This window comes from Chiloscyllium plagiosum, unplaced genomic scaffold, assembly GCF_037043375.1.
Source record: "Chiloscyllium plagiosum isolate Xiang-an unplaced genomic scaffold, Cpla_swu_hap1 HiC_scaffold_48, whole genome shotgun sequence".
NCBI lineage: Eukaryota > Metazoa > Chordata > Chondrichthyes > Orectolobiformes > Hemiscylliidae > Chiloscyllium > Chiloscyllium plagiosum.
In genome coordinates this window covers 4,847,617-4,860,750 of record NW_028270186.1, presented here as the reverse complement: position 1 = coordinate 4,860,750, position 13,134 = coordinate 4,847,617, and the positions used below count along the sequence as shown (strand labels likewise).

The 13,134-nt window shown below is 47.4% G+C and overlaps 1 pseudogene across 1 annotated transcript; it reads right to left on the bottom strand.

Annotated features, from left to right (window-relative positions):
* Positions 1–4,104: 4,104 nt before the first annotated feature.
* On the bottom strand, positions 4,105–12,522 carry LOC122543034 (8-oxo-dGDP phosphatase NUDT18-like; annotated as a pseudogene). Its single transcript, XR_015754788.1, has 6 exons — positions 12,361–12,522; positions 10,593–11,217; positions 10,373–10,494; positions 9,997–10,249; positions 8,018–8,231; positions 4,105–4,698 (listed from the first exon to the last, which is right to left on the bottom strand). The product of XR_015754788.1 is annotated as an 8-oxo-dGDP phosphatase NUDT18-like (transcript).
* Positions 12,523–13,134: the final 612 nt, after the last annotated feature.

Sequence of the window (13,134 nt, the reverse complement as noted above, 5' to 3'; positions counted from 1 at the left end):
GGCCCCTGTGGGCCTGGCTCAGATATTTGATGACCCGTTCCCCAAGTTTATGTTCAGTCTCCCCGATGTAGAGAAGGCTGCATCGGGAGCACCTGATACAGTAAATTTGGTTGGAGGAGAGGCAGGTGAACCTCTGTCTCACCTGGATGGACTGTTTGGGGCCCTGGATGGAGGTGAAGGGGAGAGGGGTGTACTGTCAGGCTTTGCATCTTTTCCGGTTGCAAAGAAAGGTTCCTGGGGGTTAGGTGGTAGGGGTGGAAAGAGTGACACAAACCAAGGACTGTTGAAGGGAACAGTCCTTGTGGAAGGCAGGGAGGAGTGGGATGGGGAAGATGTTCTTGGTGGTGGGGTCTCGTTGGTGGAAGTGTTTCAGGATGATGCATTGGATGCAGAGACTGTGGGGATGGTAGGTGTTGTCAAGGGGGACTCTGTCATTCTTGCATTGGGAGGAGGGGGGTTTAGAGCAGTGGAACGGGGAATGGAGGTGAAGCAAAGGTACAACATTAGCCACCGTCCTGTGCTTCGGCACCTCACCTGTGTTTAGAGATGATATAAATATTTCTGCAGGGGCCCTAACATTTCTTCCATAACTTCCCACAACATTCCCACCTGATCAGGTCTTGGAGATTTATCCACCCTTGATCTTTTCTGAAACCTCCAGCACTTCCTCTTCTGCAATCTGACCTGTTTTCAAAACAACAATATGTACTTCCCGGAGTTGTCTCGCTGGTCCTTCATGGCCAGCCCACTCAGCACATCTGTCCTCTGTCTATTCTCAAACGATCCTATCCCTGCACCATGACTCTTTCTGTGCATGGTAACCTTTAATGAAGCCTCTTGTCAAATGCCTTCTGATTATCTCAGTACAGGCTCCCCTTTATCCACAGCACGTGTCACCTCCTAAAAAACCTCCAACAGATTCAATCAAACATAATGTCTCTTTCACAAAACCATGCCCCCGACTGCCTGATCACATTCTGATTTCCTGCTAAGGCCTGAAGAATAGAGAGTAGCACTTCCCACATAACAGACATTGAACTCACTGCCCCGTAGTTCACTGCTTTCTGAGCCCTTCTGTTCTTGAATAGCGGAGTCACATTTACTGAATTCCACTCTGACAGGACCTTGTCAGAAGAGTCAGTCAGCCTCGATAAAGCTTGGCAGGTTGAACTAGCCAGCCGCTCATGCTTGTCCACAGGCATGCTTTCCCTGTTAGATATATTCACTCAACACAAGCTCACATCGACTTATTTCCCCAGCTGTCTGTGCCTACATTTATTCACTCACACATCCAAGTATAGATTCAATCATACACCCTGTCAAGCACATGTTCAATCATACACTCACACTCAATGACACTTCGGTACACCTCTCCGGTCTGAAATAAGCATGGCTGAGATGGAGATGGACTCCCACAGAAGTCTCGTTCTGTGGGATGGGATGAGGGTACGGTCCTGGACCAGAGGATTGTTGCTGGTTCACTCAGTTACTCGTTACTGTGACTGTCTGCCTGAGAATCACAAGTTCAAGCCCCACATGTTAATGGCACATCCTGGGGGCGGTGCAGAGGTCTGGGTTCAGGCCCCGAAGGTCAAGATCACAGAAGGAACATTCATAATCTTGCTAATCAGCCCTTCCCAGCATCACCTCACGGTTATGGGAATGAGAGATAAAGTTTAAAAACTGACCTGTTCACTGCTGGGGACACATGCATTCTCACAAGTGGAGTAAAAACCGATTCAAGGCACAGATACATGGGTTCATTAACTATTTTGAAGGCACATTAAATCATTACGTGGACTGGATTCTAGCCCTCCCGAAGTTTCTCAGATGTCAACATCAGTCAGACTGTCTGTGGGAGAAAAATAAACTACTCTGCCTGCCCACTACTTGTTCACAGAAACCATGTCTGTTCTTAGCTAAACAGAGCATACCCATAATTCCTCAACTTGACCACAATCAGCTCAGGAACTAAACAGCAAAACAAGACATTACCTAAACAGCTTCCAGACGAAAGGAGTACACTCCTTCAATGATCTGATAACAGACTTCCTCCCTCACAACAGCATCACCGCTCCAGCAGCCATGAGGGCATCTCCAGCCTCCTCAGGTCCTGAAACCCCACAAAGCCTACCTCGACTGAGTAGCACCTAGATATCTGACAAGAATCCACACTACCCTGCAGACCCATTGAAACCAGGATACTGGAGATTAGCGTCAAGTGTGTGGTGCTGGAAAAGCACAGCAAGTCAGGCAGGATCCGAGGAGCAGGAAAGTCAACATTGCGGGCAAAAGCCCTTCATCAGGAATGAGGCTGGGAGCCTCGGGTTGGAGAGATAAATGGGAGGGAGTGGGGCTAGGGGCCCCTGCTCTGGCAGAGGAACAGAACCTCCTGTTACAATTATTACCTGATTGATACTACCAGATAACTGATTGTTTTCCATGGAATGTAATGCAATTTATATTGGCTTGTAATTAACACTGCACTACTGTAACACTATAAAACTATCTGTACCTGCAGCTCAGGGAGGAGAACCCTTGACTTACTGTGCAGAGTGTCCGTTCGGTACCACTCCCTGTCAATTTCTCTTCCTCCATGTTGTGAGATATAAACCAGTATTCATAAATTTCACACAATCTGTGTGTGGCGTCTATTTGTAACTGGATGATTATCTGACACTGTCAATGCTCCTATATCTCCTGATGAGACTGGAATACTAATTATTGTACTCTAAGCTCTGATAGAAGTGATTATATCCAAGAACAGAAAACCCAATGCAACCAAATTGCTGGCTCGACCAACCTTAGAAGACCATGTGTAAATCGCTTTTGAGTTTACCTCTGCAATGGACCAAAATGACTCAATGGTAACTACAGGCAGTACTCAATTTCTGAATGTTCAACTTGCAAACAAGATCCCATTTTAATACCAAAGAGCTAATATGTGAACATTCACTCACACTTACAAACAGTTATTTTATCCTCCAGTGTACTGTGTTCCCACTTGTGTCCAAATCGACTTATCCAAGCGAGGCTGTCTCTGCGTAATTCTGAAACAGCAGGGGGGATGAAGTAAAAGGGATCAATGCTGCTCTACACCACATTCACTGACAAAACTCATCATCCAGGCAACAACAGAAAATCCTCTGGTACATAAATTAGAAAAAACAGCTGTCAACCCGATATTTGTTCTCCCAGCAAGTTTCAAACAGAAACAGCTCTCCCTTCGTCAACACAGGGAAGTACAAGTCACAATTCAGTCTAACTTCCTGAAAAACCTTTCACAAGGATGTCTAAAGACAAGAAACTGCCTCCAACTCCCAACTACTGGTTAGCTTTGCAATTCCAGGCTGCCATCTCCACAGAGAACAAGGACATGGTTAAACAGAGGGACAGGAGTAGGCCATTCAGCCTGTCGAGCCTAACCCCCCTATTCAATGTGGACATGGCTGATTTAACACATCATGGGCCTTTTACACCCAGGCCATAGTCAACTGGTGTCCCTCAGTTGAATCTTTAAGTCTGAACTGACTGATGAACTTCACTGCACTGGTACTGTAGTCCTTGTGAAGGCAGGGGTCCATTAATACAGGGAGGGGACAAATTTATCTGGTGTTTTTATCTTTGACTAAAAAATAAGGAGGGAATTAAAGAACAATATGCTTCTGGTCAGGTAGTGAAGAGGGGGAGAGACCTGACACAAATTTCCCAAGTCTGTCCACAACAAACCACACACTGCACCAGTACATTCAAACTCCACGTTGGCGTTGTATCTGTTCAGCCAGGACCTGTTCACTCACTCCCCTCACACACACACACATTCACTCATTTGCTCTGGCAAGCTTTTGCCTGCCCTCAGATGGAGTTATGAGCCAGCCAATTCATCCATTTAAGTCGATTTGGTTAAAGAGTGTGTGGCCTTGTGTTGCAGCCAATCAAAAGATGATGCTGACATCCCTGCAACCAACACTTGGGCTGCATTTTGTGCTCTCGTCTCAGTGTTTTCGGTCAAGGGAATGACACCACCCCAGCATCAATATTCCTGTTCAGAGCATCCAGTTGCTTGATGAAAGTATATTGACACAATGAAAGTGGTCGCTCCTCCATCATTTCCCACCAGATTTTAATTCAAGAAAGGCACAACAAAACAGAAGGACAACCTCTCCAGCAACTGAAGTTTGAAATTGTCATTGTGGACTCGGTGCCAGGCATATGTCACACTGCTGATATCGAGAGGGAACTGGCTGTACGTGCCTTCCAGTGGGGCGATGGTGACCAGGACATTGAAGCAGACCCTGTCGGTCTTCCCAGAGACCGCACTAGTGTGCTGCAAACTCAGAATGCTGTGTATTTGCAGCCTGAGCTGCGATTCCCTCAGGCATTCCCTGCTCCACATCGACGCCGCACGAGAGCTCGGCAGAGGACAAGCCGCAAGCCGTCACGGTGAAGTAAGGCCACTCCTGGTTGTTGGCCAGCTTCCAGAGGTCATTGCTGTTGTTGAGAAAGGCCACCAAGACCCTGTGACAGACAAGCGAGCAGGACATCTCAATGAGCACAGTCACTTCTCCTTGTAGTTCACAGCAATGGAGATGAGATTTAAGATGTCCCTGGCTCAGAGGGGAGTGGGCGACACTCTATCCCACCACTTCACCTGCAAGGATTTGACATCACTCTCTGACATGCTCTTCAGAGTTCCTCCTGCAAACAGAATCGCGTCAGTAATTTCACACTCAGACATGACAATTGCACCCCACCCCGTTTAACAGCTAAAAATTCTCATTGTGAATGATGCTTATCTCCAAAGTAAGCTGAATGATGACGTATGAAAACTGTCTCCGTTTCAAGTCAATAAGCGAAAGCACAAAAGCCAAGGCATTCTGTACAGACATTAAAAACAAGAGGATAGTGCGGGTAAAGGTGGGACCACTCAAGGATAAAGGAGGGAACCTGTGCTTGGAGGCAGATGATGTGGGTGTGACCCAAAATAAGTACTTTGCTTCAGTAGTCACCTCAAAGGATATGGAAGTTAGTGAGATCAGCGTGGAGCATCCTAATATCCTACAGCATTTTGAGATCTCGAAAGCAGTGATGTCAGGTCTCTTGAAGAACATAAAGATGGAAAGTCCCCAGGGCCCAATGGTATCTCTGAAGAGAAAATGAGGTCTGCAGATGCTGGAGATCAGAGATGGAAATGTGTTGCTGGAGAAGCGCAGCAGGTCAGGCAGCATCTAGGGAACAGGAGAATCGACGTTTCGGGCATTACCCTTCCTGAAGAAGGGCTAATGCCCGAAACGTCGATTCTCCTGTTCCCTAGATGCTGCCTGACCTGCTGCGCTTCTCCAGCAACACATTTCCATCCCCAATGGGATCTCCCCCAGGTTACTGAGACAGGCAACAGAGGTGATCACTGGGGCCTTGATCAAAATTTTTGAGTCCTCACTAGTCACTGGAGAGGTCCCGGAGGACTGGTGAGTAACTGATGTTGTTCCTCTGTTCAAGGAGGGAACGAGGGATAATCCAGGAAACGAGAGACCGGAGATTCTCACATCAGTCATTGGGAAACCATTGGGAAGAATTCTTCGGGATAGGACGTCTGTACATTTGGAAAAGGGTGGCCTAATTAGGGACAGTCAGCATGGCTTTGTACAGGGCAGGTCAGGTCTCACTAACTTGATTGAATTTTTTGAGGAGGTGACAAAGGTGATGTTGTTTACATGGGTTTTGTTAAGGCTTTCAACAAGGTCCTTCATGATAAGCTCATTGTGAAGATTAAGAGGCATGGGATCCACGGTGTTGTGGCCACATGGATTCAGAACTGGTTTGCCCAGAGAAGGTAGTGGTGAAAGGGTGTTTTTCAGGCTGGAGGTCCGTGACTAGTGATGTTCAGCAGGGATCTATACTGGGACATCTGCTGTTTGTGAAACATAAATGACTTGGATGAAAAGATAGATGGGTGGGTTCGTAAGTTTGCAGACGGCACAAAGATCGGTGAAGTTGGGGATAGTGCAGCAGGATACAGATCAGTTGCAGACATGAGGAGAGAAATGGCAAATGGAGTTTAATTTGTCCAAGTGTAAGGTGCTGCACTTTGGGAGATCAAATGTTAAGGCAATATATACAGTTAAGAGCAGGACTCTGAATAGCACTAATGTACAGAGGGATCTTGGGGTTCAAGTTATGTGGCATAGTAGCTCAGTGTTTAGTACTGCTGCCCCACAACGTCAGGGACCCAGGTTCGATCCCAGCCTTGGACGACTGACTGTGTGGGAGTTTTCACATTCTCCCCGTGTCCGCGTGGTTTTCTTCTGGGTGCTCCAGCTTCCTTCCACAATCCAAAGATGTGCAGGTTCGGTGAACTAGCGATACGACATTGCCCATAGTGTTCAGGGATGTGTAGCTCAAGGGCAAATATATGGTAGGGGAATGGGTCTGGGTGGGTTACTCTTCAGAGGGTCGGTGTGGACTTGTTGGGCTGAAGGGCCTGTTGCCACACGGTAGGGATTCTAACAAGTACATAACTCCATGAAAGTGTCCATGGAAGTAGACAGGGTGGTAAAGATGGAGTATGGCTTGCTTGCCTTGATTGGTCAGGGAACTGAGTATAAGACCACATGAGTACATCCTGCTGCTTTATAAGGCTGGTCACCACATTACAGGAAAGATGTGGAAGCTTTGGAGAGAGTGCAGAAGAGGTTGACCAGGATGCTGCCTGGAGTAGAGGGTTGGAGATATAAGGAGAGGCTAGAAAAACTCAGGTTGTTTTCTCTGGAGTGGCAGAGGCCGAGGCGGTGACTTGATAGAAGTTTATAAATGTATGAGATGCATTGACAGGGTTGACAGTCAGAATCATTTTCCGAGAGTCGAAATGTCCAATCAGAGAGGGGCATGCATATAAGGTGAGGGGGGAAGTGTTCAAAGGAGATGTGAAGGGGTGAGTTTGTTACACAGAGAGTGGTAGGAGTGGGGAACCTGCTGCCAGGGGTGGGAGTGCAGACTGGCAGGGGCATTTAAGAGACTTTTGGATTGGCACATGAACAGGCAAGAGATGGAGGGATATGGACCAAGGGCAGGCAGAAGGGATCAGTTCAATTTGGCACATCGTGGGCCGAAGGGCCTGTTCCTGTGCTATACTGTTTGACACTCAAAGCACCAACCCCACCTCACCACTGCTCAGAATCACAGAATGGGTATGGCATAGGAGAAGGCCATTAGGCCCATTGTGTCTATACTATCTCATGTCAATCTTGTACCTTTTCTCCATATCCCTGCTCAGCATTTCTATCACAATAACCATGCAATGCCCCAATTGACCCTGCCTCCTGCACATTTCCAGGCAGTATATTCTACACCCTCACCACTCTCTGGGTGAAAACAATTCCCTCCCATCACCATTTGCACCTCCCTTTAAACCTTTGCCCCGCTCGTTCCTGCTTCTTTTACAAACAGGAACAACCCCTCCCTCTCTATCTCCAGCCCACCCATGATGTTGGAAACCTCGCTCAGATCTCCCTCTCAGCCATCTTCCCTCCAGGGCGAACTGACCCAACTTCATCAACCCATCCTCACAACTGAAGTTTCTCATCCCTGCAACTGGCCTTGTTAATCTCTTCTGTCCTCTCGCTCCAACGTGTTCACACCTTTCTGAACACAATTGGACACACGACCTCAGCTGGTGTTGAATAAGGGTCTTGTACAAGTTCAACATCACCTTGTACTCTATGCCCCTATTAATAAAGCTGAGGACACTGTGTGTTTATTAACTGCTGTCTTCACCTCTCCTACCACCTTCAGTGATCTGTGCACATACACATCCAGGTGCCCCTGCTCCTGGAGCAACTTTTGAATTGTACGCCCCTATTTCATTATCTTTCTGATCAAAATGCAGCAGCTCACACTCACTGAACCTCATCCACCCAGTCTGCCACCTTGTCACATTGATCACCTGACAGTGACTTGCACTCAGTATCACCCAGCACCAGCTTTCCCAATCCCTCGACACTGACGGAGAGATGCAAACCTGTGACTCTGACCATGAAGACAACGCGGGCCCAGTGGGGAGCCCTCTCCTCCACACTCAGCAGGGTTTACAGGTCCCAATCCAGGCCGGTTTCCTCCGGGATCTCTCTCTCGATGGCCCGGACAATGGGTTCATTTTGCTCCATCCTTCCTGCTGGTAGATACCACTTGCTGTAGCATTCCGGCTTCACCTCTTGCATAATCACCATCTCTTTCTCAGACAAGAAAGGTCAGTCATAGAGTCATAGAGATGTCCAGCATGGAAACAGACCCTTCGGTCCAACCCATCCATGCCGACCAGATATCCCAACCCAATCTAGTCCCACCTGCCAGCACCCGGCCCATATCCCTCCAAACCCTTCCTATTCATATATCCATCGAAACGCCTCTTAAATGTTGCACAGTCACACAGTCTGCAAATCTGCAGAAGAGAGATACAAGCTGAAGTGGGCACGGGGGTTGGGGGTCATCATTTGACAGGATCCTCCCAACAACCAGGGGTACTTCCCACATCAGCACACAGTGAGGTGTTTGTCAAGTGTACAGCCTGGCTTGGCTGGCCAGGGGATGCACAGCCATCTGTGTGAACGGTTCCTCTCCCACAATGAGCCAGACATCCATAGTGCTGGTTCTGTCCCTCCAGTTTCTGTCTACTCCAGCCAGCTCCCTCACAATTTTAAACACCTCGACCAAATCAGCCCTCAGCCTTCTCTTCTCCAGGGAGAAAGGTCCAATCTTCCCAGAGGAACGGAATTCCCTCCCAGCCAGTCACATCGTTCTGGAAGCATGCTGTCCAAAATAGCAGATACTCCAGTTGAGAACAAATCATAGAATCCCGACAGTATGGAAACAGGCCCTTCGGCCCAACAAGTCCACACTGACCCTCTGAAGAGTAAACCACCTAGACCCACTCCCTTACCCTATCACTCTACATTTACCCCTGACTAATGCCTCTAACCTACACATCCTTGAATACGATGGACAATCTGGCATGGTCAATCCACCTAACCTGCACATCTTTGGACCGTGGGAGGAAACTGGAGCACCCAGAGGAATCCCACGCATACAGGGGGAGAATGTGCAAGCTTCACACAGACAGTCGCCTAAGGCAGGAATCGAACCCGGGTCCCTGGTGCTGTGAGGCAACAGTGTTAACCACCGAGCCAAACAAGTGTGGCTTTCTTTTGAAAGGATCACTAAGTTCTGAATAAGATACATTGGACTTAAAAACATTATCTCTGTTGTCTCTCCACAGATGCTGCCTGAGCTGCTTGGTTTTTCCAGTCCTTTTCTGTTTTTATTTCAGACTTTCAGCATCCACAGTGTTTTGGTCTGATACTGTGTGTTTTGTACCCAATGTCCCTCTTTGCAAGGTCCTGTATGCGGTAAAAACGAGGACTGCAGATGTTGGAAACCCGAATCTGGATTAGAGTGGTACTGGAAAAGCACATCAGGACAGGCAGCATTCAACGAGCATGAAAATGGAGGCGTTTTGCCCGAAACATCGATTTTCCTGCTCCTTGGATGCTGCCTGACCTGCTGTGCTTTTCCAGTACCACTCTAATCCAGACAAAGGTCCTGTATGCCTCAGTCACTGCCTTCTCAATGTGCCCTGTCAACTTTCTATCCACTCTGCTCCAGTATCGCCCATTTACGAGTGGAGCTTTGCATTTGGAAGAGTGAAAGGCAGCAGGACCACCTCACACTTCTCTGCATTCACCTGTATCTGCCACCAGTCTGTCCACTTCTCCAACCTCTCAAAATGTATCACTGTCCTCCTGTCCTCAATACATCTTGTGTTGCTGACAAATACTGACATTGTGCCCTGTGCACACAAGTCCAGGCACACTGTGTCGAAGTTTCAGGGAGAGCAGCCACAGTGCCAGCAGTGGGATACTATGGCACACACAGATCGGGACTGTGTTCCTGACAGGCCCAATGCTAACAGGGCTGCAGGTCAGTGAGGAACTCTCCTCTTACCTGCTCATTCAGTATGACTGCAGCGACGATGTAGCAGACTGTCTTCTGCACAGTTAGCAGCCCCACTTCTTCCAGGGGAGAGATGTAGCCCTGCACTCCAATGCCCTCTCCCTTCAGAAGCAGCTCCAGCTGATCTTCAAGCGAGTCCATGTCTCCGGGAGGAAAAAGGGCATTCTTCAATAAAGTCACCCTTGAGAAGCAGCAGCTCACCGCCCGAAAACATATGAACAGTCATGCTGCGAGCTTTAGCGAACTAAATGGAATGGAAACACAGAAAAGGCCTGTACAAAACACATGAGCCTGTCACATCCAGAACCACCCTCATCCCCCAGTGAGCCTCCACAAAGCCAGACAGAGTCAGAAGGAACCAGATTACCTGATCTCAACCAGGGCATCGGCCTGGCATGCTGAGACAATCCGACACAGCACCTCTGTTCCACAAAGTGAAGGATCCACCAGGACTCCTGCTGCCAATGGCTGTCCCATAACAGTTAGTGTCTTTAAGAGAAGAGAATTCAGGTCAATCAGAGGAAGAGACATCACACACCCAGTGAAAATCAACAGCTTAATTGGCCCAAATACTAATTAATACTCACAACCCAAGTGCCAGAGAGACACTCCTGCTTCACTGCTAACTGCTCAAAGGTTCTTGAGACCAGTGTCAATGCTAAAGCCAAGCCTGCGATGGCCCTGTCCCAGCAAGCTGAACAATTCCATTGCACTGAGGGAGAACTGAGGGTGAGGAACAGCCAGAATTTTACTGAACGGTGCAGCACACTCGAGGTGCTGAAGGGCGAGATTGGGCTCCTACTGCTCATGATCTCATAGTGGGCACCCCTTGTGTTGGACTCCATGGAGAGCTCCTATCCTTGGAGAGAGAATGGTCTTTCGGACAAAGTGCAGCCACTGCCAGAAAGAAAACAAGCAACAACATCGCGGGACCAGCAACACCTCCAGAGGACACACTTCATGCTCTTGTGAACACAGATCACTGTTCCACCATTTCAGAACAAAACATGAGAGAGAATGCAATTTTCTCGAACTTCTCATGGGCAGGTGACAGAAGAGACATTGCTACATTCAGGGAATACCATTGAAAAAAAGGACAGTGTCATTGACAAAGTGGGATCGACCATTGAAGAACCAGAGCTTGGTGCTCCAGTACATCAAGCCCAGGTTTCTTGAACTCTTGACGAGGGCAAGGACATCAACAGGTAATGCCTGCAGGACAAGGGAAACGAATCAGCAAGCTGCAAAGTTTCTTTGCATATTGTACAGCATAATACAACAAAAGGGGCGGCTATTTGGCCCATCAACCCTGTGCTGGCATTTTAGTGAATTGATCCATACAGCCTTGCAAACATTTTCCCTTCAAGTCATACAGCACAGCAACAGACCCCTCAGTCCAACTAGTCCACACTGACCATCCTCCAAAACTAAACTTGTCCCATTTGCCTGCAATGAGCCCACATCCCTCCAAATCTTTCCTGTTCGTTTACTTATTCAAATGTCTTTTAGATGTTGGAACTGTTCTCGTATCTGCCAGAAGTTCATTCCACCAATGAAGCACTCTCTGTATACAAAAGTTGCCCCTCATATCTTTGAAATATTTCTCTTCCCACCTAAAACAAAAGACCCCCAGTCTTGACATCCCCCACCATAGGGAAAAGACACCTGCCCTTCACTTTATCTATACCCCTCACCATTTTATAAACCTCTATAAGGTCACCCCTCAACTTCCTATAGTCCAGTGAAAACAGTCCCAGTCTATCCAGCCTCTCCTTGTAACTCAAAGCTTCCACTCCTGGCCACATCCTGGTAAATCTCATCTAAAGCCTCTTGAACTTAAAAGTGCCCTTCCTATTACTGAACACAGTACTCCAGAAGAGGTCTCAGCAATATCCTGTACAATCTCAACATGATGTTCCACCATAGGTCTCAGCAATGAAGGCAAGCATGCTAAACAGCTTCTCAACCACCCTGTCCAATTGTAACGCAAACTTCAAACAATTATGTAACTGAACCCCTACCCAAGGTCCTCCTTTTAATTGTACAATATTTGCTCCAATTCTGTTTCAATTGTTGCTATTGAATCTAATTCCACTCCACAGTTCTTTCAAGTTACTGCGCATCAGTACCAACTCTTATGCTCAGTTACCAGCACGGCAGAAATCTATCTCATTTCATCCAAAATAACCCTTCATGTTTTGCAACATCATGACTGAAATCACCAGTCTCTCCATTTACTGGACTCATCAGTCTCTTCTGATGCCTGTCCAAAACCCCCATATCTTTGCAAACATATGGTGTCGAGAATTTAGCCAACACTGTCTCGAAACAGAGCAACCATGTTTTTGTACTTACTGTTGATAAATTCCAAGATTATTAATGCAGTTCAGAAGAGGTCATTCATCCTGAGTGTGAAATTACCCGGGCCCTGTATCTTTAGAAAGTCCATATGTATTTGCAGCACCCTCAATCTGCCCACCAATTGATGCAAGAACTCTCAAGTTTATCACATACCTTTTAACAAATCCACACAAACTGTAATTTATTTTCCATTTGTTCCAACATGGCGGTTTCTGAATGTACTCTCTTGCCTGAAGCAGAATTCTATGGATTGAAGTCGTACACAACAGAGGTTGAGCCCAAACACCCAGGCAACACTGACTCCAGTGCAGGAGTGAGGGAACATGACATTGTCAGATGCACTGTCACCCTGAAAAGACATTAACACAGATAGACCCTGACTGAGTCTTGCATCAAGTTTGAAGTGTTGCAAGGGAACTGTCACCACCACTTCAAGCAATACCACACAGGATATCACAGAAGTGTTATGGTGCAGAAGGAATAATACATAGAATGATTTGTACATAGGCATCTACTCACGGACATGAAGGCCAGTGGGCCAAGGAGTGGATGATGGAGTTTAATTTCGATAAATGTGAGGTATTACATTTTGGTAAGGCAAATCAAGGCATGGCACGGCTCTGGGAGTGTTGCCAAACAAAGAAACCAAGGGGTGTAGGCGCATAGTTCGTTGAAAGTGGAGCACGGGTAGACAGGATGGTGAAGAAGTTTAGATTAGAGTGGTGCTGGAAAAGCAAAGCAGGTCAGGCAGCATCCGAGGAGCAGGAA